The following is a 16474-nucleotide window of genomic DNA, read 5'->3' on the forward strand; positions in this document are numbered from 1 at the left end:
TCTGGTTTCTCCTAATAAACCAAATTAATAATAATCACTGCTATCTGTGGAGTGCCTCATATGCCTTGCCCACTTGCATTATTAGCTCTTCTGAGACTTCTCGACCTTGCCACAATACTAGAGGGTAGGAATGGTTTCGCCTATCTTATGAATGAGAACATTGAGACCAGCAAGGAGTCATGATTTAAACTTGGCTCTGTTCTCTTTTTGCCCACGCTATCACTTAGTTAGAGCAAGATTTGGTTCTCAAATACACTGATTAAAGAGATAATCACTACTCTTGCATTGTCCATCTGTAGAGGTTTTAAGACTTTAGAACCAGAAAACACTGGGTTGAGAATCCGAAGAACTAGGTTTTTCTCCCCAACCAAGGGGTCTTGTTGACTTTGGACAAGTAACAGCTTCCTTGAGCTCCCACAACCTTATCTTCAAAATAGTGCAAGTAAACATATCTGCCTTTCTTCCCTCTTGGGCTTGTTGGAAGATCAAATAGACCCAGTTGGGAAAAGCATCGTAAACTGTAGAGAAGAAGCAAGAAGACTCTCAACGGCTCCCCCGTGGGACACAACACACTCTAAGAGAAGAGAGACTTGCCCAGATGGTTTCAGAGTGAGATCCGAGGCCTGATGTTCCAAGGGCCTTTCGTTTCATTGGTGAGAACCAGGCTCTGAGGCACTCCGTAAAACCCTGTTATTTTTATGATTTTGGAAGACCAGAAGGTTTATTATAATGCCAAACTTAAGTCCTCCCTGGCTGAACCTGGCCTGTTAAAAAGGTGACCCATTGGCAAGAATCATGTGTGAGCTGTTATCTTCAACCCACCACCTACCCCCTCTATCACACTGGCACTATGGGAGATTTTTATTCTCCCATGGAAAAGAATCAGTTAATTAAATTAGGATCATTGAGTTTATCACCAAAATCCAGAAATAACCCAAATGTCCTTCAGTTGGGGAATGCATAAACAACTGTGATACATTCATATAATGGAATATTACTCAGCAACAAAAGGAATGAAATACTGTTACATGCCGCAAATGCTTTGTGCTGAGTGAAAGAAGCCAGACTCAAAAGGCTATGTATTGTGTGATTCCATTCATATGACATTCTGGAAGAGGCAAAACTACAGAGTTGGGAAGAGATCAGTGGTTACCAGGGGTAAGTGTTCAGGAGGGATTAGACTAGAAGAGGGTAGCACAAAGGAGTTTTAGGGGAAGTGATAGAACTATTCTGTATCTTGATTGTGGTGGTTATACGACTCTATGCATTTGTTAAAACTCATGGAGCTGGATACCAAAAGGAGTGAATTTTACTGTAGGCAAATCAAAACAAATTTTTAACAATTAAAAAATAAACTATTCTGAGAATTTTTACAAATAGATCACTGAGAAAGCAGAGCAATTTAGCAGGGAGTCCCATGGTATAGTATGGAGTCTAGAGTCGTGTAGTATGGTATGAGGCATAGTGTAGTAGTGTAAAGTAGTATAGTGTGTAGTGTAGTAGTGTAAAGTAGTATAGTGTGTAGTGTGTGGTGTACTAGTCTAGGACTTTGGTCACTGGGTCTCTAACTTGAGTTGGCAACAATTACTTGGGGAAGGTGTCAAGAGTCCAGGCCCCTCTACCCCTATAGGTTCTGATTCCCTGGATCTGGGGTAAACTCCCAAGTCTGCACAAGCTTCCCAGGTTATTTTGGTTCAGATGGTTAACAACCCCTATTTTTTTTATTTTTAACTTTTCTTATTTTTTTTAATTGATGTCTTAATAGTTTATAACATTGTGAAATTTTGGTTGTACATTATTGTTTGTCAATCACCATATACGTGTCTCCCTTCACCCCTTGTGCCCACCCCCCACCCCCATTGCCCCTGGTAACCACAATACAGTTTTCTCTGTCCATGTGTTGGTTTATATTTCACATATGAGTGAGATCATACGGTGTTTGTCTTTCTCTTTCTGGCTTATTTCACTTAACATAATACCCTCTAGGTCCATCCATGTTGTTGCAAATGGGACGATTTTGTCTTTTTTTATGTAACAGCCCCTATTTTGAGGCCCACTATTAGGACTTTCTTCATTATTTGGGAATTAAAATTCTTTTGTGAGCAAGCCCCTTTTATACCTTGGTGTTTCCACCAGGAAAATGGGGACAATTCACCAGTCTCCTGCTTCTTAGTGATCTGAGATGGGAGGACATTCGGGTACATGTTGGGGGGTGCTCCAAGGCATTACCTGCATTCCGTGGCAGTAGGCTTGGCAGCATTAATGATCTGTTCCTCTGGGGTCTGCACCCTGAACGTGACATCATTTCCTGTAACTTGCCATCTTGGAATTTACCCAACCTCCTGGGAAGTGGTAGCTTTGACCTTAAGGGAATATTGTTGAGATGAAATTTTGTCTGAAATGCTTTGAGTTTTCTCACAGAGAGAAATCCACAGGCAGAAGCATGCCTTTCTGGGATGACCATAATTCTGAGCTCCAGAACCATTCAAATAGAAGACAGGATGAGGACCTGGATTCAAATATCAGTTCCATCACTTACCATTTGTGTGATTCTGGGCAAGTAATTTCATTTCTTAAAATCTCAAATTCTTACATTCAAATTCTTCAAGTGTAAAATGGGGCTGATAACTGTACTCACTTTGCAGGGTTAGTATGCAGTTAGAAAGACACATGCTGAGGTATTTAGAGGTGAAGTGTTATGATGGCTAAACTTTCAAAAGATTCAGCAAAAACAAAAACATTTACACATATATACACAATATGTAAAGCAAATATGGCAAATGTTAAGTATTGTTGAATCTAGGTGGTGGGTATATGGGTAATCATTCTTTCAACTTTTTGGTATGTTTGACACTTTTCTTAATAAAATCAGGAAAAAGAGATGATGAATGTAAGACCATCAGCACAGGGCCTGTCACTCAGTTGGTCTCAGCAGGTCTGAGAGCAGAGAAGGTGAGGGGACAGGGCAAGGAGTGGGAGGGGGAGAGAAGGAGGAAAGGCTGCGGGGAAGTCCAGTGCTGGAGGACCCCGGGGAGAGCAAGGAGACGAGAGGCCCAGGAGCCCAGCAGTGCGTCCCCTTGGGAGGATGTGGGTGGGAGAACTGCCCTTCGTGTTCTCATCTCCGGAGAATGGGTGTGGGCAAGGACTGCCCCGCTCCAGTCCGGGGCCTCCTGGCGTATTCCTTTCTCTTTCCTCAGCGCTCTGAGAAGAACCAATTGTGCTATTCTCAGGTGCTCCAGGCCCTCTTGATTGGGATGGGAAGCATGAGAGAAATCCTTTGGGCCTCAGGATTGTTGGCAATTTATAGACACTCTGAGCCTCCTTGATGTACAAGAGTCTTGCTCAACAGCTGTCCCAAGCACCAGAGTGTAAATGAACAAGGAACAAATGGCAGAGGGGGTCAGCAAAGCCATGAGGACAGCCCTTGAACTGAGCGGCTGGTTCCCCTTCCTTGCAGCTCCCCTTAGCCAAGGGTCCCACCCTAGCCTACAGCTGCACCTCATGTGTCTTCCAGATCGAGTGGCAGTCCTTCTGAGGAGGACATGTTCACTTCCTGTTGCTGCTGTAACAAATCACCACAAACTTAGTGGCTTAAAAAACACAAATTTATTATCTTACTATTCCAGAGGTCAGAAGTCCAGAGTGGGTCTCACTGGGCTAAAATCAAGCAGGACTGTGTTCCTTTTGGAGGCACAGAAAAGAATTCCTTTTCTTGTCTTTTCTGGTTTCTAGAGGCTGCCCTCATCCTTGGCCTGTGGCCCCATCCTCCATCTTCAAAGCCAGTGGAGTCTTCCTTACAATGCCATCTCTCTGATTCTAACTCTTCTGTTTCCTTCTATCCCATTTAAGGACCCTTGGGATTACATTGGGCAGATAATCTCCTTATTTTAAAGTTCACTAATTAGCAACCTGAATCCCCCCCTTGCTGTATAACCCAACACATTCACAGGTTCCAGGGACTGGGACATGGAACCTTTGAGGGGCCATTATTCTGTCTACCACAGAGGATGCCCCTAAGTGAATGAGAATTTTCACCTTGTACTCCCAGGGATTTTCAAACTTTAGTGTAATAGAAAACAATGTTTGAAAAGGCGGAATTTTAGGCCCCATGAGATTCTGTTTAAGCACTTCTGGAATGAACCTAAGGAATCTGAATTTTTAGCAAGCTCCCTCATGGCTTCCTGATACACATGGCCCACGGAGCTCATTTTGAAAAATCTGCTCTTCTTTTTCTTTGGATAGGGTATAGTTCATTTTAGAGACCTAATTACAAAATCTGTGATCTATGATATTGCACAATTTCCAGTGTACTAATAAATATAGCTGGGTTTAGCAAGCACTTACTATGTGCCAGATACTGTTCTAAGCGCTGTCCACACATCCCCTCACTTAATCCTCACAACAACATGACGAGGTAGGGTTATTATTATCATCTCTATTTTGCAGATGAGAAAACTGAGGTGCAGGGGGCTAACCTACTTAAGGTTACACAGGCAGAGCCAGATGCCTATTCATCTCCCTCCTTTTCTTCCTCTAAAGCCTGAGTTCTTCACCACTAACTCGAGCATAGTGCCAGCACATAGTAGGCCCTCAATAAATATATGTTGAATTACAGCTGAATAAATAAGTAGGCGTTTTATATGCACTCACTCTAATCCTTGTAAGCATCCTAGAAGGGGGTACTATTATTATCCCCAGGAAAGAGATAAGGACAGGAAGCTTGGAGAGGATAAGGCCCTAAAACTGTGTCTATTCCCAAGTCCATATGCTTCTCACCACACCACGGGGCCTTGCAAGTGGCAGTCTACATGTTCTTACAAAGGATTGTTTTCTCATCATGCATTTATTATTACACAAAAATCTTCCCATTATGAAAGTTATATTTGCTTTGAGTTCTGTAGTTAACAAGTGGCTTCTATCAACAAGAACCTAATTACAGCCATGTGTTGCTTAACGATGGGGATACATTCTGAGAAATGCATCATTAGGCAATTTTGTAGTTGTGCGAACATCACAGAGTTTACTTAGACAAACCTAGATAGTTTAGCCTACTGCACACCTAGGCTATACGGTACTAATCTCACGGGACCGCCATTGTATATGCAGTCTGTCGTTGACCAAAATGTCGTTATGTGGCACATGACTGTATACAAAATCAGGCCCAAGTGGTGGGTCCACCACCCAGGGAAGTTTTTTTAGTTCCCCAAAGATGGCACTAGCCTTGGGCAGAGCCAAGCCTGGGAAAGGAGCCTGAACCTTTACACTCAGGGAGGTACAAACACAGCAATTAAAAGCTTCAAACCACCAGGGTAGATTCTCTTTAATTCAATTCTCCAAACACCCAGCAGGGCCACGAGAGTACCCTGGGCAGGAAGGAGTCTATTGAAGAGATGCCATCCTGGCCCATCCTAGAGACAGCAACATCAGAGGGCCTCTCTCTCTCTCTCTGTCTCACACACACACACACACAGGCCAGGGGACAGTTTCCCTTCATTGTATGGGAGGGTCTCAGCCTGCCACCATTCCCTGCACCCTTAAAACTAGCAGCAATCGCCCTGGCCTCCTGTCTGTGCCTGAGAGACCTCCCAGCTGGGCCACCACAGGCCCCTGTATCATTTCACTTCTTTAGGACAGAAACTGGAGAGACTCGTAACACCAGACGGGTCACAGGGCTAACATCTGTGTAGGGCACACCACCTCCTCTGAAATGGACACCACAGAACAAGCCACTCTTTCCTCACTCTCCATGCCACACCCCACCTCCCCCCTCTACTTCCATCATCTCTCTTTTTCTCTCTCTTCCACTCTTTTCCTTTTCTCCCTTTCTTAGTTGTGTAGCTTTGAAGGCCTGGAGCAGAGGGGTGGGTTGCAGTAAGAAATCATGAACCTTTAAGCCCACTTTGGACTCTGCCCCCATTTCCCTTCTGGAAAATGAGAGTATTAACATTTGCCAATTTCCTGACTCGAGGCAGCATCTGTGGTTCTGATACGTGCTTTGTGGTTGGTAAGGCGTGTGCTCCATTTCTGGGCTCATCATGACAGCTTTATGAAGTAAGGAGTTCATGAAGTGGACTTTGCAGACAGGGAAACTAACACCCACAGAAAAGGAAGTGACTCACTCAAGGCCACACAGTGTTTAGTGGCAGATCCAGGACTAGAAACAAGTCTTCCAACCTGTATTTGCCATGACATTTGAGTTCTTTGTGATAATGATAATGATTCTATGGTACACAGGACGGAGGACATGGGCCATGAGCATGCCTGCTGCCAACAGAACCTGAAGAACATCGAAGAAAATGAGAGCAGAAAAACTGTACGAGTTGGTTACCTTTTATGCTTAATTATATGCAATGTAATCATACTGATGGGGCTTATTAATATGTCAAATTTTGTTTTATGTTGTTATATGATAAAAAACCAACACCCTACAGAGTGTAGCCAATGGGCTGTGTATAAAGGGAAAGGACTTTTGACGAAGGGCTTGCTGCTGACTTGCTGGAAGCGTGCTGCCGCACTTCACGGGCTCTCTCTCTGGTGATCCTCACAACCCACAACACAGGCAGCCTTGTTCTCATTTCACAAATGAGAAAGCAGAGGCCCAGGGACGTTAACTGACTCTCCTATCATCATTCAGCTGGTGAACGGCAGGGCTGGGTTCAAATCAAGGTCTGTCAGCCCAAAGCTGAGTTTCTCTCCCCTCCTCCAGGACTCCGGCTCCCCAGAGACATAAAGGCCTTACTTGTAAAGCGACTCAGTTTCCTCTTTTGTAAAAGCCTGCCTCCTGGTTTCTGCATTCACTAAAGAGAGGCCCCTCTCTTATCCCAGATGCCATGTACAGTAGGGCAGGAGGGCTCACAGGGTGCCAGCTGTGGGCGGTGTTAGAGCTTCTCCTTTGGAGGAGCAGGTTCCCCCCACTTGGGAGGAGGAGCCATGGGGGCAGCCCCTCTCTGAAAGCTGGAAGCCTTGCCCAGGGGCACTGGTGGGTCAGGGCCGGGCTCAGGAGCAGCACCACTCTCCCCATGCCCGGCTGGGCTGTTCTCCAGCTGGTTGTGCAATCTTGCTATGAATAGATCTAGGTGTGTGGTTTGGTGCCAAAGAGACCAGACTTGTTTCCTTGGGGTGACAGCTCCCCTCTGGAATTCTGGGAGGTGAAGGAGTGCAGCTGTGAGGCCAGGCTGCTGACTCTGAGGTTGGGCAGTCCAAGCTGGTGGCGTGAGGGGAGGAGCCTGTGGCCAGACTGGATGGGCAGGTTGGCAGCATGACTCTTTAGCGGGCTGGCACAAGGACGGGTGTTCAGCTTTGAGTGCCGAGAGCTCCTCTCCCTCCCCAGCGGTCACCAGGCCACCCTGAGTCTACCTCCTAAGCCCCTCTCCCATCCCCAACTCCTCACTCTCACCAGGCCCTCATTACCTTAGATGTGGACTTAAAACAAAGGAGCTTGGAGCAGGAGAGGGGAAAACAGACTTGCAATTTAATTTTCACAACATTAAAAATATGAAGCTATGGGAAAACAGGGATTCTCATATATTGCTGGTGTTGTGAATTGGTCCATTGGAGGGCAATTTGGTCCATCTCTATCAAAATTGCAAATGTATACATACCCTTTGATCCAGTGATGCCACGTTTGGGTATTAATCCTACAAAGATTCTTGTACACGTATGTAATATATGTATATGGTTATTCACTGCAGTGTTGCTGATAATAACAAACATTTAGAAACAATGCAATGTCCAGTGTCTGTCGATAGGGGACTATTGATTAAATGAATTATGATGCAATAATACAATGGAATACTATGCAACTATAAAAATGAGGAGGCTTTCTGTGTACCTACATTTCCTCCATGTGTGAACAAATCATTAACAAAGCAAGATGCTGAACAGTATGTATAATGTACTTTTTGTAATAAAAAGAGGAAAATAAGAATCTGTGTTTTTATTGCTTGTAGATGCATAAGAAATTCTGGAAAGATACACAAGAAACTTTGGGGTGGGAGGAACTAGGCAGAGAACCAGACAGGGATGGGAAGAAAACATTCCCTGTATCTATATGCTTTCTGGCTTTTGAATCATGTGAATGCATTACCTTTCAAAATATTTAAAAATACAGTGCAACAAAATGAAGATAATTTTGACAAAGAATTTCCATAACCCAGTTGTGAGAATACAACGGACGTTTGTCTTCTGGGGACAGGTCCCAGCATGAGAACCCTCTCCTTACTTGGGGGGTTACCCAGTGGGTGCATCTTGGTGGGAGGAAGAGCCCTCCCTCCCCAACTGGAGGGGGCCAGGGTTTCTGAGCCCCTACCAGCTGGGGCTCGAGCAGCAGGTGGCTCAGGTGCCCTCTGACTTTGCATTTGGAGGGAGTGACTGAGGAACATTTAAATCTTATTCATGGTGACAATAGTTGAGGTCCCGAGTCTAGTGTTGAGGCCAAAAGTGTCCAGAACACAAGAAGTATTTCAATTTTTGCATTTTACCTTTTAGTACCTCTCCCCAGGCATAGTTTATGCTGGCATGTGCTATTTCTATTCTGCTCTTTATTTTTCTTCTATCAATATATAAGGTTATAATATAAGAGCAATGGATAATTACATTTTTAAGAGTGCATCTGAGATGAGCATTTGCTATGTATATGAATAGTTGTCATAATTATTGTTTTAATAGATGCATATATTCCTTTGTTCTGATTAGGTATTTCATATACTATGATATTCAAGATGTTAATAGGAGGAAATTATGGAAACCCAAAGTTATGAAGACACAACTTTGCCATGATCCTACCATATTCATTTATCAGATTTCTTTTAAACAGTACAGTTACGTCATTATCTCCACTTTTGTTCCCCAATACCTTCTCCCAGTTATTCCTTATGCCCTCCAGTCTCAGAAGAGGAGTCAAAGCTAGCCTCTCCACCTAGGCTCTTCAGAAACTACAATTATCTTTATAAAAGTAACACGCTCCCATTTTGATAAATTAAAATAGTACACAAGGTGAAGAGTTGAAAGCCAAAGTCCCATACCTCTGTCCCCTAGACTTAACCATTACCAAGTTTCTAGTGATTTCTTCTAGATCAGGGCTTCTCAACTCAGTTGGAAAGTTACAGAGCTGCTGAGCTACGGATCCCTCAGCCCTTGGGGGCAGCCTGTAGGGCCTGTGCCTGCGAGAGGACTGAGACCTGGAGCAGCTTTCTCTGTCAACCCAGGGGCCACATAAACATCATTTTCTGTGGGTAGCATGTTGTGAAGATAGTTCTAGAATAACCATGACTTCTCATTTCTTCAACATCCTCCTTCTAGGATCCACCTCCACAGTGTGCCTGAGGGCCCACCCTGATCAGGTCCCTGCCCTGCTGGCTTCCCATTCCACTAGCAGAATCCAAGCGACTTGGTCTGGAATTTTCTGGAGGCCTACTTTTCTTGCCTGACTTCTCACCTGTCTTCTTTGAGCTCTTTAAGTCCCAAACAAACCCACTACTGTTTCCTGAATACGTTCCAATCTTTCTTGCCTCCGGCCTTTGTCCCCAAGACTCATTACTTCAGCTAGAAAGCCTGATCCACCTCCGCCTTTCTACTCAAAAGTTCACTTCCTCTGGGCTACCTCCACTCTAATTCCTCTGTCCCTCCATAACACCCTTAAAGCATCCATGGGATTCATCCACTCAAGAACTCATGCCAGCAGGCCCACATATTTCAGTTCAGACGCTTTAGGCTCGTGTCCCTAGGACAAACACAGTGACTGGCACACAGTAGATGCTGGTGGGATGGATGAACTCACAGTGGAGTTCCTGTACCAATATTAAGGCATTGAGATTTTTCTTCCCCGAGTGGGAAGAAAAGTGGGGATGATTGCAGTGTTTCTAGCAAGTCCTCAGAGAAGGAGGGCAAAAACAAAGTTTTGGACTATTACTATGTGATAGCCATTAGGCAGAACTACATACACACACAATCTAATTTTCTTCAGATCTAAATATTGCTGATAGTCTTCTTTTAACATTCAAATGAGGAAAATCCAGGTGGAAGGACTCCTCTTCCTCCAGCTCCAAATGTGTCCAGTCTTCGGAACTCAGCACTGTTGCTTCTCTTTGGAGATGGAAGCAGAGCGGGAGGGGGCTGTGCTCCCCTTCTGAATGCTCCTCTTCACCTCCACACTTCAAATACCCTTCCAGTTCCCACCACAGGCTGAGCTGAGAGGCACCCAGGGTGCCACAGACCTCCCCCACCGCCATCTCCCTACTTTTCCACGTCCTAGGGGAGTGGGTGAGGGGGGTGGAGGGTCTGGCAGGTAGTGGCTATGGATTCTACCTTCCTCCCCGCTTGACCCTTGTATTCCAAGGTGGTGTGGGTGACTTGGTAGGTACATGTCACATTTGCTATCCTAAAGGCTTGTCTTCACTACTTCAACATTTGCGAAATCAAACCTCTAGTGTTTGAGAGATGAACTAGTCCAAATTCTTCCTCTTTTGAAGCAGGGAGTCAGCAAGAATTAGCTCTTTACTCGCCCAGGTGGAGCAGATAGAGTATACCTGGAGGATGAACTTATGGAGGGCAGGGCACAGTCCTAGTTCTCTTGGTGTCCATTACACGGTCTGGCCCACTGCCACAGTTGAGATCGACTTAGTAATTGTTGATCACTAAGTTTAATTAGTTTTTGGTTGTAGAGAACTCTATCAAGAATCTTGTGATAGCTGGTATTGGATTTCCATCTTTAATCTTTTGGGAGACAAAATCAAAACTGGGTGGCAATGTCAAATGAAATACCTTCTGCCAGCTGGCTTTGGTATTAGACGTTGAGGTTTTATCTATAGGTAATTAAAACAACGGTAAGGACAAACTTAGAAAAGTATGACTCTCCACCAGTGTAGAACTGATCCCAAAGGGCAAACTTCAAGATATTTTTCACCTACTTGATCCAAGAGTCCATCATGTTGCTTGGGACTTTGAACCAAATCTTAGAGGGTTTCTATAAGCTGAATAATTTTTATAACACATCTATTAAAATGAAAAACACAACTCAAGCTACTAGGAATAGTTTTACAATGGGGTGGAGTTCCCCCTAACTTGGCTGCGAGTTAAACGTGTACACAGAAAAAATATTTACGCTGTTGTCACCAGAAAACTGAAGTACTGTGCTTGACTTTCGATATGCAGGAGGGCACTGTCGATGACCGAGTCACCTGCTGGACTCACATGAGGAGGACCTCATTAGGGCCAACACTTAGCTGGGCAAAACCTCTGACACTCAGTGAAGGCAGCGAGTCTATATCTCGCCTCCCTATTTAGAAGCTCCTCCAGGGCGACATGACTCAGCGCACGCCAAAAGTGGCTATCAGCCATCATGAACACACCATCAATCTGCTTTTATTAAATTGTCTGGTTGTCTGTGGAGGTCAAAAGTGGGCCAGAGAAAAAGTCTGCTTGACTCATTTACTTTGGAAATCTCACGATAGAGTATCTCAGCTTTGTGCCTCTCGTAGCCTGTGAAGTAATTCCACGGGAAGACCTGGAGATAAACTCAGCTATTTCATTTCTGGGGTTAAACAAAGGGGGAGGGAGAACAAAGGACTTCTTGGAATAAGATAGAGTGTCATTGATGCTTTATTTACATGCGTCATCATCTCTTTTACAAACTAGATTACAGTTTTAAATGGAATACACAAAGCAATATCTACAAACACCAAGGGAAGTAAGTACTGAGTCTCTATTTCATTTGGAAAGGGGAAGAATCCCAAATCAAACTGGTTTTGATTCTTGAGAAGAAAAGTGGTAGAGTTAATTCATGGCAACATATAGTTAGACAAGATCCTCAGTAAGAACGCAATATGATAGTGTTCGCCTTGAAAGAAAGGATGAGGTGCTTCAAACCAAAGTGTCAGCTGCTTGACTCTTACGTGTTTGAATATGGCCATGCACCATATTTCATTCTAGTTTGTATGGGGTATGAGCAAGAAATTGAAACAGATAAGACAGTTTTACAGATACTGTATACAGATTTTTTTTTCCATTCATGCAACTTTTTTTCTTAAAAAAAGTTAAACATGTGAAGCCAAAACGCACAATACATTTTTTATTTTTAATATTAACTAATTTTTCTGGTCCTCCTTCACATCTGTTTACATTTCCCGTGTACCTCATGTGCTAGGACAAGTATATGAGAGAAGACTGATTGCCAGGCAATGAAATAATTTTAGAGAAATAAGTGACCAGACACACAGTTTTTTAAAGCAGCCACACAAGTATTTCTGGAGTGTGGCAAAGGCCTCGGAACCAATCATTCATCAAAGAAAAATACATAAAAATAAAACTGAACAAGAGGAAATATTTCATTCATTCAACCTGCATAACATGTTACCCATGAAAGATTTAGTTCCAATATAAAAAACTCTTTTCAGTTACTTGGGCATCTGCTTTTGGCTCTTGTTTGACAGACATGATTTCACAAAGCCTTCACTTTCCCCGCCTCGTGCCTGCCTCCCCCAGTCTCCAGGAGAGGCTGGCTTTCTCGTACCTCTTTGCCAGTGACTGTATTTCTACAAAAAAATTTGCTTTTCTTAATTTTTTTAAAAAACGTTATGCCTAATCATACAATGTTCCCCAAATACAGCAGGAAAAAGGAAATCAGAGTTCACAGCTGTCAGGGTTTTGTTTCTGCTTTGAGAGAGAAAGGGTAACATTTTTCTTTCCCCCACCAGCCCGTGGCATCAGCAAAAAAATGAGACTGGCTGTCTGCTTAACTCTTGACGGTCCTTCCAAGAGATTCAAATGTTCCTTATTCTTTAAGTGGGGTTCTTTAGATCGAGACCAAGTCTGTCCCTACCATCTTTAACAAGTTCAGAAGCCACCTGAAATGACACCCTGAGACTGGGCGTACCTGTCCTGAGCAGTGGGCCATGAGGGCTTCTCCTCAGGGTAGGGGAGTGACACACACGTAATGCCAAAACTCAACACACAAACAGACACACACACCAGTCAACTTTGGACTACGTGTGTGCACGATCCTCCCGTTAACAGGAAAGACAAACTTCTGAAATTTTTCAAAATATGTGTTTCAGCAATCATCATATTGCAGAGGAAGCAATACAGGAAATCGACCTCAGATTCATTCCCAGTTACTGCGGTACGCTGAACCTGGCAGTCAGTCCTCACACCGGGACAGTGAAGGCTTGTGATAAAGCTCTTTTCTAACTTTGGTAAAAGGGATCCGGTCCTGGAGCCCTGAAGAGAACCACAGGGCCCCAGAGTGCATGTCATGTTTTCAACATTAGTAACTCTCCTTTCTAATTTCCCATCAACAAGTGGAAGGCTCCCTAGAGCAGCTTATTTAGAGGCTGAGGGTAGCTTTGGATAGTTCTCATTGGGCTGCAAACATTACAGCTGCTGCCCTCGGAGGCTCCTAAGTATTCCTCTGAGATGCTCCAGATCAGGAAACTGTGAGGGACCCGTGACACTCACCTCCACATGGTGGCCAACAGTTGGCCCTTCCTGAAAGTGGGGTCTCAATATAAGAGACAGAGGGCTCAGGTCACACCTCTACCCAGTCTAACTGCCTGGGAACTCAGTTAGTCTACGGAAGCTGGCCTCTGGGTGGGTGGCCAGCTGAAGGTGACCAAGGGTACGAGTGGGGCTGCTATGATCCTGGACGGGCCTAACTATTTCATTCTTGCCTGACCCCCTCCTGGGATGGATGCTGGCACTTGACTTTGCCCTGATTTCAGATCTCCACAATGCTCTAAACGTAGAAGCTGTTTGAATTAAAGAAAAAAAAAAAAAATTCAAAGCACCCTTCCCCCTCCATTTGGCTGATCTGCTCCATGGCTGCCCGGCTCTCATACTGCCTCTGTCCCTCCCTCAGCTGTTTTAGATTAAATTATAATCTGGTTCTGGGACATTTTGTAAGGCATTCTGCCTGAAATCTAACAAACATTGGGAAAAAAAGAGAATAAATGAGATGCCACATGTCTGAAAGGAATTCAACATTTTAAAGTCAAAACACATTTGAGGGTTGCCTTTCTTTCTCCCAAAGTAGCTCCCAGGGTCTATAAAACTGCAAAGGCAAATTACTACTTTTCAGTTTGCTTGTTTCTTCGAGCTCAGGAGAGAAATTCTCAAGGCCCTCCTGTTGGAAGCACTCTGGATTCTCCCTTGCATCCGATAACCCCCTCACCTCCCCACCCCAGCTACTGTCGCTGTCTCTGAACTGCTTCTCCCTCCAGCCAGGGCAGCTGCACTTGGGAACCCAGAGAGGCAGCCCTCTTTCACTGACACCGGACAGTTCTCGTGTACAGCAGACTCCCAAAGAATCGAGGCAATGGCTAGCATTATTACAAAGGAATATAGTAAGCAAAAGTCTGTCTCACTGACAAGCAGACCAATAGAATACATATTTTTAAAAATTATATGTACTTTTAAAATGAAGATTATAAACTTGTAGCAGTTTAGAAAAGGCGATACGCTACAGGTCTACCATAACCACAATTGCACGACAATTTACAGATTCAGGAAAAGGCAGGGTGAAATCAACAGGGCCATCAAACAGGACAACCCAAGCGAGGTGGGCGAGACGTGTGACAATACCAAATGGAACTTTCATGATGCTAGGAGCTGTTATCACCACCAATGTCACCCCCAGAAGAATTATAAAGCAAAGGTACACAAGGGGGCCCCTGGTGGCCGGTGTTGGGTGCAGGGGGTCAGGTGGCACGTCTGTGTTGGTGGGAGGGAGTCAGTGCCCACTGCACGGTGCAAGCGTCTGCGAGAACTCATGCAGGCAGGTCTGTGCTGAAATACTAGCCTGTATTCCTAACGTCCATGCAGAATGTTCCATTTTTGTACTGTACATGAATAAAATATATTTATACATTTATATGCCTAATGCTTTTTATGCAAAGAAAAGAGTCTTCATATACCACTTTGGAGAAGTATGCATATGCTGTGCTAATCAGAGCATCCCTACACCAGTTTCATATGTACCAAAGGTGTTCCCAACTATTCTGTCTACCAAAGAGGGTCACTAAGATAATCACACTTCCCGGGTTAAACAGAAAGCACCTATACAGCACCATAACTTTTTGAAAACAAAATAAAATGAAATCCACTGAAGCAAGAAAGTGGGAGAAAAAAAGTCAAAACTGCCCTATTTTGTACTTCCATCGTGTCACTTGTACAATTACAATCTAAGCTTATATATATATAAAAAAAATCAGTTTGTATGCTATTGCCTGTCACTCATACACATCTAGTGGATCAGATTATACACAGCAAAGCTGAAAATAATCAAGGGTGTGTATTTCGGAAAATAGTGACTTGGGTTTGTACTTTTCACATATTTCTCACTGCAGGCTTAATGCTCACCTGTTAAGTTCATTTCTTCTGCAAAGCAAAACAGGACTACTTTTTTTCCTTGTCTTTTCTCCTAAAAACTAAATCCTTTAGTGGCATTTGGCAACGAGTGGATAGCTGAGCTGATTTCTTCCTTGAAAAGATCCTAATTTCTAACCAACACACCATCACTGTTCACTGCATTAGCTGAGGATACTGACAGGAGACCACAGGCCCTATGGATCTGGCAACTGCAGACCAGGTGTGGGGGATCTCGGCCCCTGAACACCCCGACTCATTCCTGAAACACACTGGGTCGGACGCCGAGCTCCATCCGTTCTGCCTGTGCAGGGTTCAGTCCTGGACTGGTGCACACAGCAAACAGTTGTGCCATTGTTCAGTTTCTAGAAAAGGATAGTTTTCTACCAAACAAAAGAAGAAAGAAAATCTCCCTCTAGTTTATGTAATTTGTTAGTTTATGAAGTTCTATGGGCTCAAATGCTTGTGACGCCCAAAGCCAGAATGGTAACTGGTACAACATTTTCCTTCTGTTTTTAAATTTGTCAGGGTAAGGATGATTAACATTTTAACATAAAAATACTGCAAGTTAAAGCATGTGAAAAACTCAGAAAGTCAAAGGAAAACAGACACAAAAACAACACTTAGAACATCCCATAAACCATCGAGATATTAAAACACCACGGCTTTGCCCAAGGGGGCTCACGGTGTGCTCTGGACGAGGGTGGGTGGTGCTAACAGGGTGCTTGTCCTTCGCTGGCAGATGGCTCATCACCCCATACAAGGAAGAGTTTGCATACTTTAGAGAGTTCAGTTCCAAGGGTAAGTGCTTCACCCAGGGTAAGGGGCCATTAACAGTCTCTGCTGGGTTAGGAAAATGGTGCAGGATTCACAAAGGTGTTAAGCTGTAAACGGTATCACTGTCCACTTGCTGAGAGCAGATTTGGCAAAGGGTTTTCTCTGTAGGTCTTGTGTCAGTTTGAGGGTCTACAGGAGGAGAAAAGAAAACCAGAGATGATTAAGGACATTCAAATAGCAAGAGTGGGCATCTCAGGCTCACAATTCATCAGCTTCCCGTCTCCTCACCCAGCTCCGAGCCAAGGGGACTCAGAGTAAAGCTGTGTTGCTTCAAAAATCC

General features: G+C 44.1%; 2 protein-coding genes across 2 annotated transcripts in view; both read right to left on the reverse strand.

The window, feature by feature from the left end:
* Nucleotides 1-16474, reverse strand: part of CEP57L1 (centrosomal protein 57 like 1) — a 462537-nt gene that overhangs the window by 427793 nt on the left and 18270 nt on the right. The gene's annotated exons all lie outside the window — the stretch shown is intronic.
* Nucleotides 11520-16474, reverse strand: part of FOXO3 (forkhead box O3) — a 122285-nt gene continuing 117330 nt past the window's right edge. The window contains exon 4 of the mRNA XM_058566494.1: nt 11520-16323. The gene's annotated coding sequence lies outside the window, so the exon portion shown is untranslated. The remainder of the gene's footprint in view (nt 16324-16474) is intronic.

This window comes from Diceros bicornis, chromosome 23 (genome assembly GCF_020826845.1).
Source record: "Diceros bicornis minor isolate mBicDic1 chromosome 23, mDicBic1.mat.cur, whole genome shotgun sequence".
NCBI lineage: Eukaryota > Metazoa > Chordata > Mammalia > Perissodactyla > Rhinocerotidae > Diceros > Diceros bicornis.